At 39.9% G+C, this 24,703-nt stretch overlaps 1 pseudogene; it reads right to left on the bottom strand.

Annotated features, from left to right (window-relative positions):
- Window positions 1-9,680: 9,680 nt before the first annotated feature.
- On the bottom strand, window positions 9,681-18,064 carry LOC112659263 (vasodilator-stimulated phosphoprotein-like; annotated as a pseudogene).
- Window positions 18,065-24,703: the final 6,639 nt, after the last annotated feature.

Below are 24,703 nucleotides of genomic sequence, written 5' to 3'. Positions count from 1 at the left end.
CCTATGTCTCTGCCTGTCTCTCTCTCTCTCTGTGTGACTATCATAAATAAATAATAAAAAAAAAATAAAAATTATATTTTAAATTTTTACTTATTTTTTTAAAAAAGATTTTTATTTATTTATTCATGAGAGACACAGAGAAAGAAGCAGAGACACAGGCAGAGGGAGAAGCAGGCTCTATGCAGGGAGCCGGATGTGGGACTCGATCCTAGGATCCCAGGACCCCAGGATCCACAACCTGAGCCAAAGGCAGACGCTCAATCACTGAGCCCAGGAGTCCCACTTTTTTTTTCAGCTCTATCCCATACTTCGCTTTCTACTTCCCTCAGTAACATCTGAGTGACCATATTGTACTTCACCCATTCTGAGAATGAACAGCATATTTAAGTCTTTGCAGCTTGGTAAATGAAAAATCTTTTTTTTAAAAAGATTTTATTTATTTATGAGAGACACACAGAGAGAGAGAGGCAGAGACACAGACAGAGGGAGAAGCAGGCTCCATGCAGGGAGCCTGACGTGGGACTCGATCCCGGGTCTTCAGGATAAGGCCCTGGGCTGAAGGTGGCACTAAACCGCTGAGCCACCTGGGCTGCCCGGCATTTCATTTTAATGTATATTTCTCTTATCACTATTAAATTTGAACATCTTTTCACATGATCATTATTTGTGTGGTTTTTCCTTCCTGAAAATTATTTGTTCTTGCTCTTTGTTCACTTTTTGTGTTGAAGTAGGATTTTATTTGTAATGATATTTATTAAATATGTACACATACATATCCTTTTACATTTTAAAATCATTTATTGTGTTAATTGGCCTTTAATACTTGATAGTATTCATACTATTTTTAAAAAGATTTTATTTTATTCATGAGAGACACACAGAGAGAGGCAGAGACATAGGCAGAGGAAGAAGCAGGCTCCATGTGGGGGGCCCGATGTGGGACTGGATCCCAGGACCCCAGGATCACACCCTGAGCCAAAGGTAGACGCTCAAACACTAAGCCACCAAGGCATCCCAGCGTTTATACTATTTTAAAACAATTCACGTTGTTTAAAATACAAATCCAGAGAGAATGCAAAGGAAAAGCAATGCAATTTTGTAAGTTTATTTATATAGAGCTAAGTAATACTGTTTATTGCATAATCTTTTAATTTGTAAATAATTTTGGGCCTAAAATTTTATATATTAAATGTTTATGCATACTTGGGTGTGTTTCTGGAATAATTTTGATTTGTGGTTGTCGCTGTTACTGTTGTGATGATTGCAGTTTTACAACGAAGTCTTCCATATGCTTCATCATATACTAGCCAGCTCCACTATTACCTTGTGGTGCTCCTTTTCTAAATCTTTATTTTGGTTATTATTAATTTCCAGATGAATCTGGAATGATTTTTGCAACTTCTTTCCAAAACCATGCAGTCGTTTGGTTGAAGTACTTACACTCATAGTTTATTTGGGAAAAATGGATATATTTAGTGCTACATTTTAAATAGTATCCATCTGTCTACTATATTTTTGGTTAGTATTTCAGGTATAAAGCTGCAGTCTTGATTTTTTACCCCTTATTTGCTCTGATTTTGATTAGCTCTTGGGAACACTTTATTTTTTTATTTTAACTTTAAAATTTTTTCATGTTTAACAATCTTTAATTCAAATGTGAAAGTTCAATACAAGCCATTTGTAGCGCTTGGGACTTGTTTTTTTAAAAAATAAGAATGGAGGAATGCAGCAGAATGATCTTTCCACTTTTTCTTCAGAACTTTCAAGGAAAGGAGAGATTATGGGGCCATAAAGATACATTTAGTCATACCCACCTTTTCCCATGTCTTTCACCCATTCCATAATCTTAATACATACTCCTGAAGGAAGATTTATAGTTCTGCTTGCTTACGTAATCATTTAAAAATACTTAGCACCAGCTTGCTTCCTATAATGCAAACAAGTCAAATCATGAAACTACTTAAATATGAATGTCTTCTTCTTTTTTAAAAGATTTTATTTATTTATTCATGAGAGACACACAGAGAAAGGCAGAGGGAGAAGCAGGCTCCATGCAGGGAGCCTGACGTGGGACTTGATCCCAGGCCCTGGGCTGAAGGTGGCGCTAAACTGCTGAGCCACCCAGGCTGCCCTGACTGTCTTCTTTTTAAAACAAGGGGATACTTATTTGTAGAAAGCAATACACCTTAAAATTGGGTTACTTTCATGTAAGAATCCTCCTGGTTTCTCTTGAATCTTTACTGCTGTGAAAAAGAAATCTAAGAAAGAAAAATAGAACAAGACAAACAAACAAAAAACCAAAGATCTAAAATAAATGTACATGTGCTACATGCCCGAAGACCAGCTGATCCTCTGCCTGCCAGCTTTGTAACCCAAGAGGCCTTGATACCTGGGCATACCTGAGAAGACAGCTCTGAGCATTGCTATTATCAACACTGTCTCTTCAGATCTTTGACCAATGATCTCTTAGAAAAATCAAAGGGACAATTAAAAGTTTTAAGGGCATTTTCTTACATTTCCTCATTTCAAATTCTGTTTCCCATTTTCTTTTTTTTTTTTGTATATTTTTTTATTGGAGTTCGATTTGCCAAAATATAGTAATAACACACAGTGCTCATCCCATCAAGTGCCCCACTGAGTGCCCATCACTCAGTCACCTCATCCCCACCCCCCCCAATCCCCTTTTACTACCCCTTATTCGTTTCCCAGAGTTAGGTGTCTCTCATGTTCTGTCACCCTCTCTGATATTTCTCACTCACTTTCTCTCCTTTCCCCTTTAATCCCTTTCACTATTTTTTATATTCCCCTTATGAATGAAACATATAATGTTTTGTCCTTCTCTGACTGAGTTACTTCACTCAGCATAATACCCTCCAGTTCCATCCACCTTGAAGCAAATGGTGCGTATTCGTCATTTCTGATGGCTGAATAATATTCCATTGTATATCACTTGCCATCAGGGAAATACAAATCAAAACCACAATGAGATACCACCTCACACCATTGAGAATGGTGAAAATTAACAAGACAGGAAACAACAAATGTTGGAGAGATGTGGAGAAAGGGGAACCCTCTTGCATTGTTGGTGGGAATGTGAACTGGTGCAGCCACTCTGGAAAACTATGTGGAGGTTCCTCAAAGTGTTTCCCATTTTCTTAATTTCTCTCTCTTCTCCAAACTTCCATTACTCATGGCAGAAAATTTAGCTAAATTTCACAGTTACCCCAACAAGATACACTATCATTTTTACAAGAAGGATCTTCTTCTATGCTCTAGTTCCTGCATTCTTTCTTGCCTGAAGCAATGATCAGGTTTGTACCTATGAGACAATCTCATTCCCTTCCCCATAATTTATCAGACCCCCTTTGGGCTGATGGGTGATAAAACTATAGGGATGATAACGAGGCATACAGTCTTAGCAGATTGATGAAAAAAAAAAACATTAGGAGCCTCTGTTTCCTATGTGAGAGGGGCAGGAAGTATGCATCATTCACAATAGGATTAGTTTTGGCCTTTTCTAACTAAACTTACCATTGGTAGGTGGTCTGTAGGGTCTAGAGAGCCTCAAGAGGAGTGTGACACCATTGTGAGCAGGGATGAAGGTGCTACTGAGTTAAAGGACATGAACACAATTGGAAATAGCCCAGGTCTGGGCCAGCATGAAGAACAGAGGGTTCCAAATGGTCCTTTGCCTTCCCTATCACAAAGCTACAGCACACAGCCTCTCTGGAGCAGCTAGAGGGTTTACTGACCCCTTTTCTACATTCTGGAAGAGGCTGATTTCTGGTTTTAGGAAAGAGGATGACAAGACCAGCGAGGATGGAGGAAGACTCCATAGATGATCCAGGGCAAAGAGGGGAGCCAGAGTTGCCCCACACCCATTGACCATTACACTGCTTTTTTGAAGCTGTTAATCTCAGGGTGAAGATAATAATACAAAGAAAATATTGTAAAAATCTGTCCATGTAAGTTCTTATTTACCATTTCCTTATCGGGGGTCAATACAGCAGAGCTGTTAAACACTTGTGCTTTGACATCAAGCCCTAAGTTTCACCTCTATTGTTTCCTAAACTGTTCAATAGTATCATGGAAGTAACTGCTCCAAACCTTGGTTTCATTGTTACTAAAATAGGGATATCCATCTCATAAGTAATGTAGAGTGGTTTTCAAGGTTAAATGAGATGGTGGCCTTAAAGGATTTGGTACAGTGTTGGCTGTCAGTTGCTGTCTTAATTTCTATTGTAATTCATTCTTCTGATACCTAAGCATTCTATTTTATCCCTACAATAATTGTCAATTAGTTTAGGAAATCCTATTTATTGACTGATCAATAGAAAAAGATATATTTATAAATATTTATTTATATATAATACATATTATATATACACAATGGAATATTACTCACCCATCAAAAATAATGAAATCTTGCCATTTGCAGTGACATGCATAGAGCTAGAGTGTATTATGCTAAGCAAAAGGAGTCAATTGGAGAAAAACAGTACCATATAATTTCACTCATATGTGGAATCTAAGAAATAAAACAGATGAACATAGGGGAAAGGGAAAAAAAAAAGAGAGGGAAACAAACCATTAGAGACTCTTAGTGATAGAGAACAAACTGAGGGCTGGTGGAGAGAGGTGGTTGGGAGATGGGCTGGTTGGGTGATGGGTGGTAAGGAGTGCACTTGTGATAAGCACTGAGTGTTGTATGTAAGTGGTAAGTGATGAATCAGTAAATTCTACTCCTGGAAAGCAATACTACACTATACGTTAACTAACTAGAATTTAAAATAAAAACTTGAAGGAAAAAAAGAAAATTCTGTTTTGAAACCAGACAGATGATCTATTAGTTCATGTACCCTATCATGGTGGGCATGAGTTCCATCTGGTGGATGGCAGAACTGGCGAGATCCACAGCCACAGAGGTAGCACTAATTTCCAACACTGCTGAAATGTGGTGAAGGGTCTGTATTTCTGAAGAGAGGGAGACCAGTGAGATCCAGAACATTTTGGCTGAACAAATCTGTCAATCTCCAAATAACTGTGAAAAGATCGTATTGAAAAGGTTTGCAAGTGTGAAACACAATAAACAAACTGCAACATGCTAGACCTTATGGAATGGCTAATAAGCTGGGAAAGTGCTGTAGAAATAACTTTTGGTTTCAACAATGAATGAAAAGATCTAAACCAATCTCTTTGTGAATTTGAGTAATGCCAGTGAAAGAATGGGTAGAGAGCATCAGGAAATATTTATGTATTCTGTCTAATATTTTGTGTACTTTCTGTAGGACATAAAACTATATAGAGATAATAAGTGAAGAGATTATGATCTACGCCTTAAGCTGTTTAGAATCAAGTGTGAAGGGGCGCCTGGGTGGCTCAGTGGTTGAGCATCTACCTTCAGCTCAGCGTGTGATCCCAGTCCGGGGATCGATTCCTACATCAGGCTCCCTGCGAGGAGCTTGCTTCTCCCTGTGTCTGTGTCTCTGCCTCTCTCTGTGTGTCTCTCATGAATAAATGGATAAAATCTTTGTTTTGTTTTTTTGTATATTTTTTACTGGAGTTCGATTTGCCAACATATAGTATAACACCCAGTGCTCATCCTGTCATGTGCCCCAGTCAGTGCCCGTCACCCAGTCACCCCGTCCCCCCTCCCACCTTCCCTTCCACTACCCCTTGTTCATTTCCCAGAGTTAAGAGTCTCATGTTTTGTCACTCTCTCTGACTTTTCTCACTCTCATTTTCTCTCCTTTCTCCTTTAATCCCTTTCACTATTTTTTTACATTCTCTGTATAAGTTAAACCATAAAATGTTTGTCCTTCTCTGATTGAGTTACTTCACTCAACATAATACCCTCCAGTTCCATCCACATCAAAGCAAATGGTGGATATTCGTCATTTCTAATGGGTAATATTCCATTGTATGTGTGTGTATATATATATATCCTCTTTATTCATTCATCTTTCTATGGACACCAAGACTCTTTCCACAGTTTGGCTATTGTGGATATTGCTGCTATAAACATTGGGGTGTAGGTGTCCTTGCACTTTACTGCATCTCTATCTTTGGGGTAAGTCTCCAGTAGTGCAATTGCTGGGTCATAAGGTAGCTCTATTTTTAACTCTTTGAGGAACCTCCACACAGTTTTCCAAAGTGGTTGTACCAGCTCACATTCCCACCAACAGTGCAAGAGGGTTCCCCTTTCTCCACATCCTCTCCAACATTTGTTGTTTCCTGTCTTGTTAATTTTCCCCATTCTCATTGGGGTGAGGTGGTATCTCATTGTGGTTTTGATTTGTACTTCCCTGATGGCCAGTGATGCAGAGCATTTTCTTATGCGCTTGTTGGCCATGTGTATGTCTTCTTTGGTGAAATTTCTGTTTATGTCATTTGCAAATATCTTCTCCCATTCTGTAGGTTGTCTTTCAGTTTTGTTGACTGTTTCTTTTGCTGTGCAGAAGCTTTTATCTTGATTAAGTCCCAATAGTTCAATTTGCTTTTGTTTCCCTTGCCTTCATAGATGTATCTTGCAAGCAGTTGTTGTGGCCAAGTTAAAAAAGGGTGTTGCCTGTGTTCTCCTCTAGGATTTTGATGGATTCTTGTCTCACATTTAGATCTTTCATCCATTTTGAGTGTATCTTTGTGTATGGTCCAGTTTCATTCTTCTGCACATGGCTGTCCAATTTTCCCAGCACCATTTATTGAAGGGACTGTCCTTTTTTCCAGTGGATAGTCTTTCCTGCTTTGTCAAATATTAGTTGACCATAGAGTTGAGGGGCCATTTCTGGGTTCTCTATTCTGTTCCATTGATCTATGTGTCTGTTTTTGTGCCAGTACCACACTGTCTTTATGATCATAGCTTTGTAGTACAACTTGAAATCTGGCATTGTGATGCCCCTGGCTCTGGTTTTCTTTTTCAATATTCCTCTGGCTATTTGGGGTCTTTTCTGATTCTACATAAATCTTAAGATGACTTGTTCCAACTCTCTGAAGAAAGTCTATGGTATTTTGATAGGGATTGCACTGAATGTGTAAATTGCCCTGGGTACCATTGACATTTTCACAATATTAATTGTTGCAATCCATGAGCATGGAGTATTTTTCCATCTCTTTATGTCTTCCTCAATGTCCTTCAGAAGTGTTCTGTTAAAAAAAAAGTGTTCTGTAGTTTTTAGGGTATAGATCCTTTACCTCTTTGGTTTATTCCTGGGTATCTTAAGCTTTTGGGTGTAATTGTAATGGGACTGACTCCTTAATTTCTGTAGTTTTTAGGGTATAGATCCTTTACCTCTTTGGTTTATTCCTGGGTATCTTAAGCTTTTGGGTGTAATTGTAATGGGACTGACTCCTTAATTTCTCTTTCTTCAGTCTCATTGTTAGTGTATAGAAATGCTGCTGATTTCTGGGCATAGATTTTGTATCCTGCCACACCGCCAAATTGCTGCATGAGTTCCAACAACCTGGGGGTGGAGTCTTTTGGGTTTTCTTTTTTTTTTTTTTTTTTTTTTTTTTTTTTTTTTTTTTTTTTTTAATTTTTATTTATTTATGATAGTCACAGAGAGAGAGAGAGAGAGGCAGAGACACAGGCAGAGGGAGAAGCAGGCTCCATGCACCGGGAGCCTGACGTGGGATTCGATCCCAGGTCTCCAGGATCGCGCCCTGGGCCAAAGGCAGGCGCTAAACCACTGCGCCACCCAGGGATCCCTCTTTTGGGTTTTCTATGTACGGTATCATGTCATCTGTGAAGAGGGAGAGTTTGACTTCTTCTTTGCCAATTTGAATGCCTTTAGGGGAAAGGATCTCAGTTTTTCCCCTTTAAGAATGATATTTGCTGTGGGCTTTTCATAGATGGCTTTTATGATGCTGAGGAATGTTCCCTCTATCCCTACACTCTGAAGAGTTTTGATCAGGAATGGATGCTGTATTTTGTCAAATGCTTTCTCTTCATCTATTGAGAGGATCATATGGTTCTTGTTTTTCTCTTGTTGATGTGATCTATCACATTGATTATTTTACGAGTGTTGAACCACCCTTGCATCCCAGGGATAAATCCTACTTGGTCATGGTGAATAATCTTCTTAATGTACTATTGTATCCTGTTGGCTAGTATCTTCTTTTTTTTTTATGGCTAGTATCTTCTTGAGAATTTTTGCATCCATGTTCATCAGGGATATTGGTCTATAATTCTCCTTTTTGGTGGAGTCTTTGTCTGGTTTTGGAATTAAGGTGATGCTGGCCTCATAAAATGAGTTTGGAAGTATTCCGTCCCTTTCCATCCTTCGGAAAGCTTTAGTAGAATAGGTTGTTTAAATGTTTGATAGAATTCCCCTGGGAAGCCATCTGGCCCTGGACTTTTGTGTCTTGGGAGGTTTTTGATGACTGCTTCAATTTTCTTGCTGGTTATAAGCCTGTTCAGGTTTTCTATTTCTTCCTGTTCCAGTTTTGGTAATTTGTGGTTTTTAGAAGTGTGTCCATTTCTTCTAGATTGCCTAATGTATTGGCATATAGCTGCTTATAATATTTTTTTTTAAATAAAAAACTGGCAGATTTGTTCCATAGGGGACCATTTTCAAGAAACTAAAGGTGAAGGTGGGAGAGGGGAGGTTTCCACCCTCTTTCCTTTCTCCCTCATCTTATTTTCCCCAGGTGGACTCCAAAACCTACCCAAATTAAAAACCAAAAAACTGAGGTACCTAAAAGTTATAGCATCTTAATTCCTCATAGAAAAGGGGAAGGAGCCAAAGGGAAGGGAGCTCCCTGGGATGGGGGTGGGGTGAGGGAGATGCCCCCAGCCTGGTGGGATATCCCCTTACATAGCTGCCCAAAAGGGGACAAGCTCTGGGTGCAGCATTTAAAAACTTCCCATACTGTTTGTCCTTCTCCGATTGACTTACTTCACATTATATGTTCTCATTCATTTGGGGAATATAAATAATAGTGAAAGAGAATATAAGGGAAGGGAGAAGAAGTGTGTGGGAAATATCAGAAAGGGAGACAGAACATAAAGACTCCTAACTCTGGGAAACGAACTAGGGGTTGTGGAAGGGGAGGAGGGAGGGGGTGGGGGTGAAGGGGTGACGGGCACTGAGGGGGGCACTTGATGGGATGAGCACTGGGTGTTATTCTGTAAGTTGGCAAAGTGAACACCAATAAAAAATAAATTTATTATAAAAAATAAATAAAAATAAAGTCTATGTCTGAGAAAAATAAATAAATAAAAACTTCCTATACCCCAATTTTATCAAAATGAAAGAGAAGCAAAATTTCCCTTCTCCCCCAAAACCTAAATATATACATTTTTTCCTTAAAAAAAAATTGAAGGCATTAAGCGTTAAAGTGAATCTAGAACAAGGGAATGTGGAATTCCCTCCTTCCCTCCCCCTTACTGTGGGGTCACTTGGTACATCACCAACAGAGGATCCAGCCCCAAGGGATGGCAAAGGGGAAGGACCAAAGGGAGCAAAGGGTGGGGTTCTCCCTAGCCAATCAGCAGCCAGTATGGCTGTGACCCTGGGGGGAGACCAAGGAAGCCACACCCCTTGATTTTCCAAGTAGGAGGTGAGTGGGGGAGATGCATTCCTGTGTGGTATTTAGCCAATTCCAAGTCGAGTTGAGGCAGAGAAAGCGGGTGACAGCGAGGTGTGCAGAAAGGAGATACAGGATCTTCTGAGGCCCTGTGGTCAAGGGGAACCCGGCTTCCTCAGCTCCTGGACAAATGCTTCAATGATCTCTTTTTTTCCTGTTTTCAGTTCCTTCCTCACTTCTTCCAGAAGCTCCTGTTTCACTCTCTCCACTCGTCACTGGAGCTGGGAGTGGAGGGGTGGGCCTCAGAAGTGGTCAGGAAGAAGAGGACTTCATCCTTGGCAAGGTTGTGCTGTTCTTCTCCCAGGGTCTCCGCACAGATTTACTCTGGGCTGGGACTGGGACTCTGGCCTCTGGCCTCTGGCCTCTGGCCTCTGGCTCCTCACTGGCAAATTCATCCTTGGGGGTTTCTTCCCAACTTGTGTGGCTTTTCTTCTCCCGGCCAGCATGGCGTTCATCTCTTCCATTGGCCCCCCGCCCGTGCTACGAGTGCTCTCTGCTTTAGGGGCTGAGGGCCCCCCTGAGGCCTCCTCTTGCTTGCTGACTTTCCTGAGTTTGGCTTCCGCAATGGCTGCTGCAAGGCCGGGGGCCCCGTTCCCCCACCCCTGGGGCCTTGTGCTGTGGGAAGAGGGGACGCAGGCGGTGGGCCTGCCCCTGCTCTGTGCCCTGCCACGGAGCCTCCTGAGAGGGACATACCAAGGGAGGAGGAGGAGGTCCTGGAGGGGGGCGTGATCCCCCAGCTGGGTGAGCAGGAGACCCTCCTGCATTGGAGACTTGGCGCTCCAGGTGCTCTGGCGGGCTGGCTGCTGCCTTTTCTGCTGCTCCATCTCCTCTGAGGCAAGACCGTTCTGGACAGACCAGGTGGAAGGTGCCACAGGTGGCGGGGGTGGTGGAGGCTCCCCTCCTTCCAAAGTCTCAAGGGCACTGGTTATGGCTGCTGCGGACTGTGCATCATCCTCCTTGCTCCCAAAGTTGAGGCCCCAGACCTGGCGGGTGTTGCACCACCTATGGAAGGTGGGGGTGGCCTGGTTGTACTTGATACCCCAGACAATGGCACAGTTGATGACCACCTGCTGGTCTGGCTGCACCTTCCTGCCCACAACCTGGAAAGAATTGGCTGTGGTGTTGTGGTATATCTGGATGCACTGAAACCCTGGGGGACCCGTTCCTGTCAGCAGCCATCACTTGTTGCTGTCATCCTAAAGCATCACAGTGGCCCAACTGGAGCAGACTACTCTCACTTTACCAACAACTTCTCCATTTCTTCACATTCTGCTCAATTGGGGAGAGGGGTGTGAAAAGGATCCTCTGGTTAAGCATAGATTCTCTCAAATTTCCTCCCTTAAATGCTACCCCCCCCCCCATAATACGTTTTTAAAATCGTTTGTATTTCCTTGGTATTGGTTGTGGTCTCTCCTCTTTCATTAATGATTTTATTAATTTGAGTCTTTTTTCTTTTTAATTAGGTTGGCTAATGGTTTATCTACCTTATTAATGCTTTCAAAAAACCAACTCCTGGTTTTGTTGATCTGTTCTACAGTTCTTCTGGTCTCTATTTCATTGAGTTCTGCTCAAATCTTTATTATTTCTCGTCTTCTGCTTGTTGTAGGTTTTATTTGCTGTTCTTTCTCCAGTTCCTTTAGGTGCAAGGTCAGCTTGTGTATTTGAGGTTTTTTTTCCAATTTTTTGAGGGATGCCTGTACTGTGATGTATTTCCCTCTTAGGACTGCTTTTGCTGTATCCCAAAGATTTTGAATGGTTGTATCTTCATTTTCATTAGTTTCCATGAATCTTTTTAATTCTTCTCCAATTTCCTGGTTGACCCATTCATCTTTCAGTAGGGTACTCTTTAACCTCCACATGTTTGAGTTTCTTCCAAATTTCTTCTTGTGATTGAGTTCTAGTTTCAAAGCATTGTGGTCTGAAAATATGCAGGAGACAATCCCAATCTTCTGGTATCAATTGAGACCTCATTTGTGACCCAGGATGTGGTCTATTCTGGAGAAAGTTCCATGTGCACTTGAGAAGAATGTGTATTCAGTTGCGTTCAGATAGAAAGTTCTGTATATATCTGTGCAATCCATCTGGTCCAGTGTATCATTAAAGACCCTTGTTTCTTCGGTGATGTGCTTAGAATATATGTCATTTGCAGAAAGTGCCATGTTGAGGTCTCCTACTATTAGTGTATTATTATCTAAGTATATCTTTTTAAAAAAAGATTCTTTATTTATTTATTAGAGAGAGAGAGAGAGAGAGAGAGAGGCAGAGACACAGGTAGAGGGAGAAGCAGGCTCCATGCAGGGAGCCTGATGTGAGACTCGATCCTGGGTCTCCAGGATCAGGCCCCAGGGGTGAAGGCAGCACTAAACCACTGAGCCACCCAGGCTGTCCTCTAAGTATATCTTTACTTTGGTTATTAATTGATATATTGGTTATTGATTGATATACTTGACAGCTCCCACATTAGTGGCATAAATATTCATGATTGTTAGGTCTTCTTGTTGGATAGACCCTTAAGTATGATATAGTGTCCCTCTTCATCTCTTACTACAGTCTTTGGGATAAGCTTTAATTTTTCTGATATGAGGATTGCTATCCCAGTTTTCCTTTGAGGATGATTTGAATGGTAAATGGTTCTCCACCCTTTCATTTTCAGGCTGGAGGTGTCCTTAGGTCTAAAATGAGTCTCTTGTAGACAGCAAATAGATGGATCTTGCTTTTTTAACCAGTCCGAATCCCTGCGTCTTTTGATGGGATCATTTAGCCCATTCACGTTCAGAGTAACTATTGAAATATATGAATTTAGTGTTATTGTAATACATATTCAGTCCCTGTTTTGTGGACTATTTCTTTGGGCTTTGTCTTTCTTTTACAGGGTCCCCCTTAATATTTCTTGCAGAGCTGGTTTGGTGGTCACATATTCTTTCAGTGTCTGCCTATCTTGGAAGCTCTTTATCTCTCCTTCTACTCTGAATGAGAGCCTTGCTTGATAAAGTATTCTTGGCTGCATGTTCTTCTCATTTAGGACCCTGAATATATCCTGCCAGCCCTTTATGGCCTGCCAGGTCTCTTGGAGAGGTTTGCTGTTAGTCTAATATTTCTCCCCATATAAGTTAAGAATCTCTTATCTCTCACTGCTTTAAGGATTTTCTCTTTATCTTTGGAATTTGCAAGTTTCACTATTAAATGTCAAGGTGTTGAACGGTTTTTATTGATTTTTTGGAGGGACCACTCTATCTCCTGGATCTGAATGCTTGTTTCCCTCTCCAAATTAGGGAAATTCTTAGCTATGATTATATGATTATATGATTATATTATATTCTTAGCATTCAAATATGCTTCCTGGCCCTCTGTTCCTCTCGGCGTTTTCTGGAACCCCAATTATACGTAGATTCTTCCTTCTGAGGCTATCATTTATTTCCCTTAACCTTTCCTTATGGTCTTTTAATTGTTTTTCTCTTTTTTCCTCAGCTTCCTTCCTTGCCATCAACTTGTCTTCTATGTTTCTCACTCTTCCAACTTATTAATCCTCATCGTTAGGACCTCCAGTTTCAATTGCATCTCATGAAGTTAATTTTTAATTTTGGCCTGATTAGATCTAAATTCTGCAGTCATGAAGTCTCTTGAATCCTTTATGCTTTTTTTTCTAGAGCCACCAGTAGCTTTATGATTGTGCTTCTGAATTGGCTTTCTGACATCAAATTGTAATCCATATTCTGTAACTCTGTGGCAGAGAGTACTGTTTCTGATTCTCTTTTGTGGTGAGTTCTTCCTTCTAGTCATTTTTCTCAGTCCAGAGTGGCTGTATGAGCAGGCTAAATCAAGACTATCAACCACGACCTAAGTAAATTTCACCCTAGATGATTCTGATGAGTCCTAGAGGGTGATCCTCTTGGTTCTGAATGTATTAAGTTCTGTATGTTAGAAGATGCTCAGTCCCAAATTTATATAAACCAGAAATACTTGTAGAAAGCCCTCACATTGATCACCAAAACATAAATGAGATAAAAGAGGGGGGCAGAATGGGAATGAAAAGAGAATATAATGTCACAGAATGAACCAGCACAGTATACCACTTGGTTCTGGGTGCATGCTCGTCATGTTTTAGAAATATTAACTTCCACCCTTGTAAAAACAAAATGAGGCAGAGAAAACAAAAAATACAAAACAAAACAAAAAATCTCATATATCTCCCAAAATTAAATTGAGTATGTTGAAGGGAATCCAGAAGTGGGAAATATATCTCAGACATGTAATTGTAGAAATATGAAAATCAAAGATGAAGAAATTTGAAAATGAAGAGGTAGGGATCCCTGGGTGGCGCAGCGGTTTGGCGCCTGCCTTTGGCCCAGGGCGCGATCCTGGAGACCCAGGATCGAATCCCACGTCAGGCTCCCGGTGCATGGAGCCTGCTTCTCCCTCTGCCTGTGTCTCTGCCTCTCTCTCTGTGTGTGACTATCATAAATAAATAAAAATTAAAAAAAAAAAGAAAATGAAGAGGTAACAAAATATTGTAGTTGAGATGGGAAAAAAGAAAAAATATTGGAAATTTTTAGTCTAATATAAAACAAGCTGTACTGAAAAAAAGGAAAAAAAAAGGGGGGGGAGAGGTACCTTCTAGTTCTATATACTATAAATCCCTTGACTTCCCCTGGAGCTTTCCAGTGTTGCTTGCTCAAGAACTTGCTCTTCCCCTGTCCTTCCAACTGACCTTCTGGGGGAGGGGCCTGCTGTGCTGATTCTCAGGTGTGTGCACCTGGGGGAGCTGCCCTGTGCCTCCCCCGCCCCCCTGCCAGGTGCCGGGCTCAGTGGGAGCTGTTTATCCCGTGAGGCCCCTGTTCCCTGGCGGCCCGGCTCCATCCCAGGCACAGGGTGACACCAGGAGGAACAACCACACTGGCGGCAGCCGGCCTTCCAGCTCTGGAGTCAGCTCCCGCAGTCACTGCCGCAGTCTCCCAGTCCGCACTGGCCTGGATGCTCCGGGGGCGGGGTGCTGATCTGCACGGCTCGGGGGCGCCCTGCGGCAGGAGGGTCCTCGCTGCCCTGTGTCCTCCTGGCCTCCGCTTGCCCCGGGGGTGAGCATAGGATCCTCGCGGTGCCCCTCCCCCACTTGATTCATTTTTATTTAATTCTTTTCCGCCTTCCTACCTTGCAAGAAGCCAAAACCCTTCTCTCTGTAGCGTTCCAGCTGTTCTCTCTTTAAATCTCAGGTCGAAATCGTAGGTGTTCAGGATGATTTGGAAGTTATCTAGGTAAGTTGGTGGGACCAGGTGAGTTGAGGACCCCTAATCTAATGCCATCTTGCCCTGCCCCCCTTAATGGATAAAATCTTAAAAAAAAGAATCAAGTGTGTAGGAGCAATTTTTGACTAGGGACAGGTATCATATGGTGGTAAAAGGACTGGACTTTTCGGGAGTGTACAGTGTGAAGAGAAACAAGCTCTAGAGTAATAATTCAGTATTAAAGGAACCAGCATTAGGAATTCTGTTTGGAAATAATGTCATCCTGGGAACCAGGGATGGGTACATGAACAATATCTGGCTTATTTGATGACCCATATTATTTGTTGTCAAAAGAGCAGCATATCAAGATGTGAGGGCAAAAACTCCAAAGAGAAACTGGAGCAGAAAAATATTGCTCCCAAGTGCTGTAGGATTTCTAAGACAAGTCTTAGAGTTGATGACAACACCGGCTCAAGTGGTTTATGGTCAGTATTCAAGAAAGACGTTCATCCTGTTTTATAAAACTTAAAAATAAAACCGGCAGTTATTTTATCAGCAAGAATGGGTTTGCTCAAGAATAGCAGAGGATTGCAATCTGGGATAAGCAAGCTCTGGCAAAACTATAGGGAAATCCAACAAATAAAGGAGAAGAATGTTATTTTCTGGAGAAAGAAGAGGAAGTTGAGAGAGGCTGTTTAGAACGAAGTCCATTGAAGAGAAGCAAGAATTCAGGGTGACGATAGTTTCTCATTGGCTGAGTTGCAGAGGTGGTCAGTTTCTTATAGAAGATGCCATGTACATCTTTCCCTGTTGGGGCCTGTAACTGGTGATTCTTTCCTGTTGAGATTCTTCTGTTAGGGGATCTGTAATTGACACTGAGCAGTACAGGTCCCCCTTCCAGCCTTCCCTTCTAGCAGCCTGAGTCCACTTTAGTGAGGGTTCCCTTTATTAAGTTTCACTGAACTTTTATTTTTAATGCAACAATTTTAAATTAGCATAAAATTAGTATGGAATATCATGTTAAAATATGCTCTTTATGGTTATAATTTCTACTGAGGCTGTGAGAAAAGAGATGGCAAATACATACATATTCTAGTGAAGTTATAAAACCACCCATGCAGAAAAAAGTAATATGAGATCTGAGCTCATCACTCAACTGGATGGTATAAAGTGCTGAAAATGATAGGGCTAGATATTGAAAGTTAGGAATATCTTTACAGAGGTTCAGCATTGTGTGATTCTTTTTCTTTTGCTTCCCAGTATGGAGGCCTTCTTAACCTTAATTTGAGTGAGTGAAACGTCAAGGATACTGTAGGGGAGAGCTTGATATTTGTTTCCTGGCTTTAAGAGTACACTGGCATTACATTTCTGAGTAATAAGAGCTAGAATCAATTGGCTCTTAGATTGAACTGGCATCTAACTATATTTCCAGTGACATAGGCAAGGATGCATGGATTTGCTATTAGGTTAGTTTAGGCTTCCTATGGAGGGGAGAGCTAGTCTGGAGTCATTTTAATTTCTGTGTGAGAAGAGGGAAGGGGAAAGGGAGTTGGAGTGGGCAAGGTGACCAATAATAGGGCACTACATAGACAAATTTGCAGGGTTTAGAGGGAAGATGTATGCAAAAAATGCAGAGGAAAATGCATTTTTTACAAGGTAGGAGATGGGATAAAATGCCAAATGGTCCCAATGGAAAGCTCTAGAGAGCCTACATAAAAGTACCCCAAGGAAAGGAATCTGCTTTGACTGTTCGTCATGTCCAGCTTCTGACATTTACCAATACTCACACCTGTCCTTCCCATCAACTCTTCTTTCCCAAACGCTGAGTATGTGGAATTCAGAACCCTAGCCCATAAATTAGAGGGGTGGAGAGGCAGCACAGCACAACTAAATGTAGAAATAATCAACAGTATTTTTCCCCATTGCCTTATTAAACTCCAAGGCTTCCAAGGGAGGCCCAAGCTAGAAAGATAGTGAAGCCAAAACTCCGAACAAAGGCCTTAGGTTTAATTTTTATTCTTGGCTGAAATATATTAGTTACTAAAATGAGGCTATTCTTGTGAGCACAAGGATGGGGGATTTTTATTACTGAATATAGCTTGTCAGAGGTTTCATCCAGAGATAGGGAAAGAAACAGCAAGTTTAAGATGAAGGGTTAGGAGGTATGAGGTGAGGATTATGCTTTTTTAATATGACTATCTGTATTTGATTATGTAATATGAATTATTGTGATAACTGTCACTGAAAAATTTAAGTAAAAAGAACATGTTTTAGAAAAATACATAGACTATGATAGAATTTACACAAACATTTTTTATAAATATGAACAAATACTGCATATTACTTATGCATAAATATCCATGTAGAAAGGAAAGGTATAATTGAAGGTTTAGGAGTAATTAAAAAAATGATATGCTAGTTTTAGAGGAAACCTGCCTCAACATAATAAATGCCATATAGGGCATTGTACTCAATGGTGAAAACTAAGAGCTTTTCCCCTAAGGTCAGGAATAAGACAAGGATGTCCACTCTGGCCTCTTTTACTCAACATAGACTGGAACTCTTAGCCACAGCAATAATACAAGAAAAAGGAATAAAAAGCATCCAAATTGGTAAGGAAGAAGTAAAACTTTCACTATTTGCAGATCACATGATAATATTTATAGAAAACCCTAAAGACTCCACTAAAAAACTACTAGAACTGATAAATGAATTCAGTAAGGTCACAGGATACAAAGTTTTTGTACAGAAATCTGTTGCATTTCTATACACTAATAATGAAGAAGCAGAAAGAGAAATTAAGAAAACAATCCCATTTATAATTACACCGAAGATAATAAAATACCTTGGAACAAACTTAACCAAGGAGGTTAAAGACCTGTACTCTGATAACTATAAAACACTGATGAGGGGCAGCCCAGGTGGCTCAGCGGTTTAGCGCTGCCTTCAGTCTAGGGCCTAATCCTGGAGACCCAAGATTGAGTCCCAAGACAGGCTCCCTGCATGGAGCCTGCTTCTTCCTCTGCCTGTGTCTCTGCCTCTCTCTCTCTCTCTCTCTCTCTCTCTGTCTCTCATGAATAAATGAATAAAATCTTAAAAAAAACCCCAAAAAACACTGATGAAATAAATTGAAGATGACACAAACAAATGGAAAGATATTCCATGCTCATGGATTGGAAGAACAAATATTGTTAAAAAGTCCACACTATCCAAAGCAATCTATAGATTTAATGCAATCCCCATCAGATTACCAACGGCATTTTCGCAGAACTAGAAAAAACGATCTTAAAATTTGTATGGAACCATGAAAGACTCTGAATTGCTAAAGCAATCTTGAAAAAGAAAAACAAAGATTGTGGTATCACAATTCCAGATTTCAAGTTACACTACAAAGCTATAGTAATCAAAACAGTATGGTACTGGCACAAAAACAGACACAAATGGTGCAGCCACTCTGGAAAACTGTGTGGAGCTTCCTCAAAGAGTTAAAAATAGATCTGCTCTATGACCCAGCAATTGCACTGTTGGGGATTTACCCTAAAGATTCAGATGCAATGAAACGCCAGGACACCTGCACCCGGATGTTTCTAGCAGCAATGTCCACAATAGCCAAACTGTGGAGGGAGCCTCGGTGTCCATCGAAAGATGAATGGATAAAGATGTGGTTTATGTATACAATGGAATATTCCTCAGCCATTAGAAACGACAAATACCCATCATTTGCTTCAACGTGGATGGAACTGGAGGGTATTATGCTGAGTGAAGTAAGTCAATTGGAGAAGGACAAACAGTGTATGTTCTCATTCATTAGGGGAATATAAATAATAGTGAAAGGGAAGATAAGGGAAGGGAGAAGAAATGTGTGGGAAATATCAGAAAGGGAGACAGAGCATAGAGACTCCTAACTCTGGGAGGGGGTGGTGGAAGGGGAGGATGGCGGGGGGTGGGGGTGAATGGGTGACGGGCACTGGGGGGGGCACTTGACGGGATGAGCACTGGGTGTTATTCTGTATGTTGGTAAATTGAACACCAATAAAAAATAAATAAATAAAAAACCAGACACATAGATCAATAGCACAGAACAGACACCCCAGAAATAAACCCACAATTATCTGGTCAGTTAATCTTTGACAAAGGAGGTAAGAATATGAAATGGGAAAAAGACAGTTTCTTCAACACATAGTGTTGGGAAAATTGGATAGCAACATGCAAAAGACTGAAACTGGACCACTTTTTTTTTTTTTTGGACCACTTTCTTACACCATACGTAAAAATAAACTCAAAATGGATTAAGGACCTAAATGTGATACTGAAACCATAAAAATCCTAGAAGAGGGCAAAGGCAATGATTTCTCTGACATCAGCTGTAACATTTTTCTAGCTATCTCTCCTGAAGCAAGAGAAACAAAAACACAAATAATCATTGGGACTACATCAAAATAAAAAGCTTCTGCATAGCAAAGGAAACTGTCAACAGAACTGAAAGACAACCTACTGAATGAGAGAAGATATCTGTAAATGACATGTCCCATAAGGGGTTAGTATGCAAAATATATAAAGAACTGATATAACTCAACACCCAAAAAACAAAAAATCTAATTAAAAAATAGGCAAAAGATATAAGCAGACATTTTTTCCCAAAGAAGACATCTAGATAATCAGACACATAAAAAGGTGCTCAGCATCACTCATCATCAGGGAAATACAAATCAAAACCACAATGGTATATCATCTCACACCTGTCAGAATGGCTAAAACAAAAAACAGAAGAAACAAGTGTTGGTGAGGATGTGGAGAAAAAGAAACCCTCATGTACTTTTGGTGGGGGAATCCAAATTGGTGTAGATACTATGGAAAACAGTATAGAGGTTCCTCAAAAATTAAAAAATAGAACTACCCTATGATTCAGTAATCACACTGGTGAGTATTTACCCAGAGAATATGAAAACACTAATTTGAAAGGATATATGCATCCCTGCCTTTATTGAAGTATTATTTAAAATAGCCAAACTATGGAAGCAGTCCAAGGTGTCCACTGATGGGCGAATGGATAGAGAAGATGTGGTATATATACATAACATATTATTCAGCCATAAAAGAGAACAAAATCTTGCCATTTGCAACAATGTGGATGAATTTAGAGGGTATAGTTGTAAGCAAAACAAGCCAGTCAGAGACAAATACTATATAATTTGACTTATCTGTGGAACTTAAGAAACAAAACAAATGAACAGGGGGAAAAAAAAAAAGATAAACCAAAAATGGACTTTTAACTATAGAGAACAGAGGATCACCAGAGGTGAAGAAAGTCAGTGGGGAATGAGTGATATAGGTGAAGAGGATTAAGAAGAAACTCATCTTGATTAATATATGGAATTTTGGAATCACTATATTGTACTCCTGAAATTGATATTACACTATATGCTAGCAACACTGGAATTAAAATTTTAAGAAAGTTAATCATCACCAAATGAAGCTTATGTCACAAAAGACCGCACTTTTTTTTTTTTTTTACAGTTTGGGTGTACGGAATAAATCAAAAGGCAATACTTTGATCTGGACTGCATCCAACACCTCCTGCATGGTAGATTCCATAAACTGCAGCAACAAAAATAACAATAAGGCTTTATGAGATGCTAGTAAAGTAACAGGTACGGTGGTTAAGTGTTAGAAAAAGAGATGAACAAGTCATTCCCTATCCTCAAGTCAATTTCCATCTAGTGGGAAACATCATTAAACTATCTTCTGTGAGGAGAGTTACAAAAAGCCTAGGGAGAACTGGGAACTTGGAGGAATTAACAGGAACAAGGCCAGTTTAAATACTGAGCTAGTGAAAGGTTAAAGAGCATTGTCAAGATGATTTACACTATAAATTGGAACCAATGGCAAGGTATTTGTTTAAGGGTCCCAGGTTTCTTTCCTACCCAGAGGGCATGAAAGAATTTGTTCTTCCCTTGTTGGAATGGGGAGTTTGTCTTCCTAAGTCAACGACTTTCCTGAAAACTGGTCCGCTTGATGATTTCATTCAGAGCAATCTTCTAGGTATGCCAGGTGATCTGTTTCCGTTCATGATTGGAGTATACAGGGTAGAAGGCAGAGGGAAAATCAGAGGTAGGTTGTTGGATATGATTTGTGCCTATCCAGATGCTATGAAAAGTGAAGTATATTGGTTGGAAAGGATTTGGTTTTAGAGTTGAACAAATCTGGCTTGGCATTTATTTCATCCCTACCACTTGATAGGTCACTTTATACCCCAGAGCCTCAGTTTCCTTATCATTAAAAAAAAAAAAATGAGATGAGTACCTTTCTCACAGCGGGTATCTAAGGATTACCTGAAGTCACACATATAAATCTGAAATATACCCAGCAGAGGGGGTAAGTACATATTTTTTTTCTCAAAATAATATTATTTCTTATACCAAACCTACAGTGATTCAGTGCAGGGGATGTCACACACTTCCTGTACAGCTCCAGAAAGGAAATATTTTAGGTGGGCAGGCAATAGTTTCTGTCACAATAGCTTAATTATGATATTGTAGCACAATAGCAGCCATGGACAGTACATGAACAATATACATGGATGTAGCTATGTTCTGATAAAATTTTACTCACAAAAACAAGTGTTAGTTTGGATTTGGCCCCCAGGTCATAATTTTTTAATCCCCGATTTCATGGATGCTGTTGTATGCTGCTCAGACTTCCCACTTAGGACTTAGGCGTTCAAAGTTTCCCACTTCTGGGGATGTTGCTGGCTGATGGCTCTCAGTTGTGGCCCTCTCTGGGTTGTAGTAGCTTTCAAAAATAATGAAATGCTTAGGAATAAACTTAATATTTAGTACCATGCTGGTACACTGTTGGTATGTTAGTGGTTTTAAATTAATGACTGAGAGAGTGGTTGAATAAGCCATGATCTGGCTTCCAGGCATGAGGAGAGAACTTAAAAAAAAAAAAAAAAGACTTCTTAGAGACTTTCTATTCAGGCACAATCTTAGTACTTTCTGATAAGGAGATTGTAAGTGACAAAAAGGACTTTTATGTATTTGTTCCATCTTATGTATTTAGATGTGCCATATAATGTTTTATAGAATAGCATTTGGCTTATATTTGCTCCTCAATAAGTATTTATTAAATTACTGAATATTAAATACATGAAGGCTAAAACCATGTTCTTGAATTCACCATGCTATCTTCTGTGTTGTGAATTTTTTAAAGATTTTAAGTAATCTCTACACCCAACATGGCACTTAAACTTACATGCTCCAGCGACTGAGCCAGCCAGGTGCCCCAAATTGCCCTTCCTTTTATTGACTTTTAAATTTCCCCTTAATAGGACCATGAATTAGTGAAGTAGTGAGAAATGAGTTGTGTTTTGAATATATGAATAGGATCTGTTTATTTATGATTTATATATATGTTTATATTTATATATATAATTTATCATTACATGAATAGGACCTGTTTATTTAAATAATTAAGGTCACTTCTGCTGCCAGTGAATTGCAATATCTAGGTCCAAATTCATGACAAAGGTAAGATACATTTGTTTTCAATGCTTCTCCATAGGGAACTAGGACAAAGATGTGAGACCTCATCACAGTATTCTGGTTCTGACCCGATCGTCACCATAGAAAACCAGACTAATGTGATTGTCAGGTCATGTCTTCATCTCATCTCAATAACCAACCCCCTTTCTAGATCACCTCAATGGTCAGGGGCTCCTTAATGTTTTGTTTTCCATTTATGTGTGCAACTCTTCTAGGTTCCTTAGCTTTCGTCTAGCTGATTGGTAATAATCAGCCACCTTGCAGAATGCACCAGCCTCTTTTTTTTTTTTTACTTCAAAAAAAATTTTTTATTGGAGTTCAATTTGCCAACATACAGCATGACACCCAGTGTTCATCCCGCCAAGTGTCCCCCTCAGTGCTCATCCCCCAGTCACCCCAACCCCCTGCCCACCTCCCCTTCCACTACCCCTTGTTCATTTCCCAGAGTTAGGTGTCTCTAGCATCAGCCTCTTGAAGAAAGAAGATGACACGAGGGAAATAAACAATTATCTTTCACATAACCTTTAACTTTAGGTTCCTTTCTCCTTTCATCTACTACAGACCAATGCCCAGGCTTTAGTCTTGGATAGAAACTTATGTTCTCATTAGGAAAAACAAATTGACAGCAGGAAAATATTGGAGACGTCCTCAGGCAGTATAGGGGATAATTAAGTATGATTAGGATTGCCAACTGTGGAGTCAGTCAGATCAACACCACCACTTATCTCCAGATAAGAGTTATCAAAAAGCACACAGGGCATCTGAGTGGCTCAGTGGCTGAGCATCTGCCTTTGGCTCAGGTCATGATCCCGGGGTCCTGTGGTTGAGTCGTGCATCAGACTCCCTGCAGGAAGCTGCTTCTCCCTCTGCCTAGTCTCTGTCTCTCTCTGTGTGTCTCTCATGAATAAAAAAAATAAAAATAAAGCACATAATGGTGGATTTTGAGGGAGTCTTATTTTTATAGGTCCCTTTCAAGGACATAAGAGGAGTCTTAGGAAATTGTATTCATAATTTGTATCATTTCTTTCTTATAGGAGGGCCTCCAAATTATGGTAAGTTTCTGCCCTACAAACTTTGGACTTACGTTTCTATCATGTATATTGGAAACTTCCTGCATGAGCAAATTACTTGTCCTGTGTCTATCGAGGTGTTGAGGATTGAGGCTTCTCTTCTGCCATCTTATTGACATCTACTCAGCTATATTTATTCAAATATAGTTTCTATACTTTGCTCTCTCCTTCTGGGACTCCCATTATGTGTATATTGATACATTTGATGGGTCCCACCAGTATCTGAAGCTCTGTTCAATTTTCTTCATTCTTTTTTTTTTTAAATTCCTTGAACAGGATAATTTCAATTGATCTCTTTAAATTCACTGTTTATTTTGTGCCTGCTCATATCTGCTTTTGAGACCCTCTAGTGAATTTTTCACCATAGCTATACATTTCGACTCCAAATTCTTCTTATTTTTTTAAACATTTATTTGTTCATGAGAGACACACATGAGAGACAGAGAGAGAGAGAGAGAGAGAGGCAGAGGAAGAGGCAGGCTCCTCACAGGGAGCCCAATGTGGGACTCCATCCTAGATCCCAGGATCATGCCCTGAGCTCAACCACTGAGCCACCCAGGAAGATGCTCAACCACTGAGCCACCCAGGTGCCCAGATGCAAAACTTCTTAACAAAATACAACAGTGTGTTCAACAGTGTATTAATTCAATGGTGTACTAAAAGGATTATTCATCACAATTAAGTGGTAATTATTCCAGGGATGCAAGGATGTTTTAATATTCACAAATCAATCAAATCCACTGCATTAACAAAATTAAGGAATCTTTGGGATAGTTTGATGTACAACCAAGATTTAGTAATAAAAAAATGTATGGTATTGGAACAAAAATAGATACATGAACCAATGGAACAGAACAGAGAGCTCAATAGTAAAGCTTATATGGTCAACTGATCTATGACAAAAAAGGCAAGAATGTACAATTGTAAAGAGAAAGTCTCTTCAAGAAATAGTGTTGGAAAAACTGGACAGCTACATACAAAAGAATAATGGGCATTAAGGAGGGCACATGATGTGATGAGCACTAGGTGTTACACTATTATGTTGGCAAATTGAACTTAAAAGAAGAAAAAAAGAAAAATATTGATAAAATCAATTATATTAAAATGAAAAAGACCCCAGAATAGACCCCAAAAGAATAAAACTGAACGACTTTCTTATACCATTCACAAAAATAAACTCAAAATGAATTAAAGACTTAAATGTAAGACCTGGCAGCATAAAATTGCTTAAAGAAACCATAGGTGGTTTTGTTTCTTAAATTCTACATATGAGTGAAATTGTATG

This window comes from Canis lupus, chromosome 18 (genome assembly GCF_003254725.2).
Source record: "Canis lupus dingo isolate Sandy chromosome 18, ASM325472v2, whole genome shotgun sequence".
Classification (NCBI taxonomy): domain Eukaryota; kingdom Metazoa; phylum Chordata; class Mammalia; order Carnivora; family Canidae; genus Canis; species Canis lupus.
Note: the sequence above shows the minus strand (reverse complement) of the source record. Positions and strands in the feature narration are given on the sequence as shown.